We start from the raw sequence: 2,593 nt of genomic DNA on the forward strand, positions 1-2,593 counted from the left end.
TCTCATGTCCAAGGAGCAAATTTCTAGGGCCGCAGGCCCCCCACCGGACACGTTAGTTTACTCAAATATGCAAAGTGATTTACGGGTCACATTATTTATTTGATTATGCACTTCGGTAAATCGCGAGACTGAAAAGGTCGGGCCGAAGGCCTGACCATCGCCGCCGGCAGGCCAAGCAGGCCCGGCCCCTGCCGAACGGAGTTGCCGGCGCAGCGAAGTGGAGCTGGCAACTCCGTTTGGCGGAAGGGCGGGCCTCCTTGTTTAAACCAAAGATGTTCTAATCAGCTCTCTTTTTCAGTTAATAGTTTTTGTATTGTTTTTGCTTGTAGAGATTTAGTAGTGCTCATATTTTTTACCCGATATTCAATTAAGAAATGTAGCGTGTTCCACTTTCTTGTTTGAAGAACCTTTATATTCCTTTTATTTTGTTTGCACCATTGTAGCAGTGCTATTTTTTTTACCAAGTATTCAATCTATAATGTAACACGTTCAAATTTGTTGCCTTAAGATTTTTACTTTATCATAACTTACTCTGCTTGTAGAGATTCAGTAGAGCTTTGTGTTTTCCCCCTCAGTATTCGCTTATATTTCAATGCGTTCCAATTTATTGTTTTAAGATTGCCCTTTTTGCTTGAAGCGTTTAGTAGTGCTATTTTCCCCTTCTTAAAATATGTTAGTTTACTCTCATTTAACCTAATATTTTACGTTTATTATTTTTCACTCAGTACTTATTTCACAATGTGAAACATTTGCGGTAACTACTTAATATTTCTTACCTTTATGTTTAACGTTTGATATACTACCTCAATTTTGTTTGTATAATTTATTCGAACAATTTTCTATCAGTATTTAGCAAGGCAATGTACCTTGTTCAAGTTCAATGTTTCACGTTTCTTTTCTCCCTTAAATTTTGCTTGTAGAAATTTAAAAGAAAGCTATTTTTTTTCCTCACAGTTTAGTTCGATAATGTATTGCATTTATGTTTACTCTTTTTTACTTAACCTTGATTTTGCTTGTAGAATTTAGTAGTGCCATTATATCTTCAGTGTTAAGTTGGGAAATGTAATGCATCCCAGTTTACTATTTTACGATTGACACCATGATCCGCCCCTGGGGGGGGGGGGGGCTCCGGACGTAATGTGGAAATGTGGTGACAAAGAGATCATTCTGCATTTCTGACGCTGCCGTCGCATCGGTTGTAGCGAGACAAGCATTCTGTCGTTTGAATCATTGAATTCGGTTGGGAATTAAGACACTTATTGCATAAAAGGCATTAATTCGGACTTTGGTGCGATGATTGACTCTGATGGCGCGAGAGGACCGGCGTGGTGGAGACAGGGAGACGGCATTCAATAGAACTTTTAAGGGAGGGTAGATTCTTGCTTTTCCGGGCATGTAAATGGATTGCCAATGACTTTGGACACTTTACTGGAGCACATATGCTGGCTAGTGGTCCCCAGAGTACTGAGAGCATTCATACACAGCATCACTCTAACAACGTTCTGGGGGCGTTCGTGCGGTGCGTCACCATGGACTTTAGGTAAGTATTTCATGTACGTTATGAACTAGCTGATGCAGAAAATACTAAATGCTACAAACAGTAAACAATACTTACTAAAATGTACACTCCGCTTTCGGAGGTGTCGTTATCCCTGTTCACTGCAAACGCGTGTTTAGCAGCCATTCATTCTGTCAAGGAAGTACCAATGTGAGGGTAGTAGTCTAAATCGGTACCCCCTATCAATATGCGCTTATAATTCTTTAGGCTAAACGTAATCGCTCATCACCTCGCGCTCTACACAGAACCGCTTACCTGCGCGGGCCCTACACAGAACCGCTCATCTGCTCGCGGCCGGGGCGCTGGTTAGGTTATGTTGTCCCTCGTATTTACTATAATATCACCCAATATCGGAGGCTTTTACGGGCTATAGTAGTTTAAATATGATGTTCCAGTACAGACAAGAGGGCATGTTACATTTTTTGTTTCTAAATTGAAGCTCAGCACCTAGGAACATCCATTGAAATCTGGGAATCACCTGCCCGTATTTCAGAGAGATGAGCGGTTCTGTGTAGGACCCGCGCAGATGAGCGGTTCTGTTTAGAGCCCTTAGTAATGAGCGGGTTTGTTTGGGCTAAAAAGAAATAAGCGCATATTAATAGGAGGTATCGAAATGTATGTTTTGTACCGTGTGCGCAGTCGACATGCAGTCCCTCCTTGCACAGTGCCTGAGGAACCTGGGACACGTTTCCGCTCACGGATGTGTTCCGGGAGAGGAGATAAAGCGGGTCCTGCAACTTATGAAACTACGTCGAGAGGGGAGGGAGGCAGTAGCATTTGCTACACCCTCGGAAGACCCTTGGGACAGTCTGCCATGTTTGGCCTTGAACGAAGAGGTTGCTTTCTGCACCATCAATGAAGTGTTTAGGTATCATTGGGAGTTCGTTCAGACCCTGGACATCCTGGTGTATTTCGCTGATCAAGAGGTGTTAGTTCATGCAATTAAACACTTGGAGTCAGTGGAATCTCCTCCAAAGAAACTGGTTATGCGCTGGACGGCTCCCATTGATCAAAACCTGAAGAGGTATAAACTTG

This window comes from Frankliniella occidentalis, unplaced genomic scaffold, assembly GCF_000697945.3.
Source record: "Frankliniella occidentalis isolate FOCC.00 unplaced genomic scaffold, Focc_3.1 Scaffold128, whole genome shotgun sequence".
In the NCBI taxonomy this organism is placed as follows: Eukaryota; Metazoa; Arthropoda; class Insecta; order Thysanoptera; family Thripidae; genus Frankliniella; species Frankliniella occidentalis.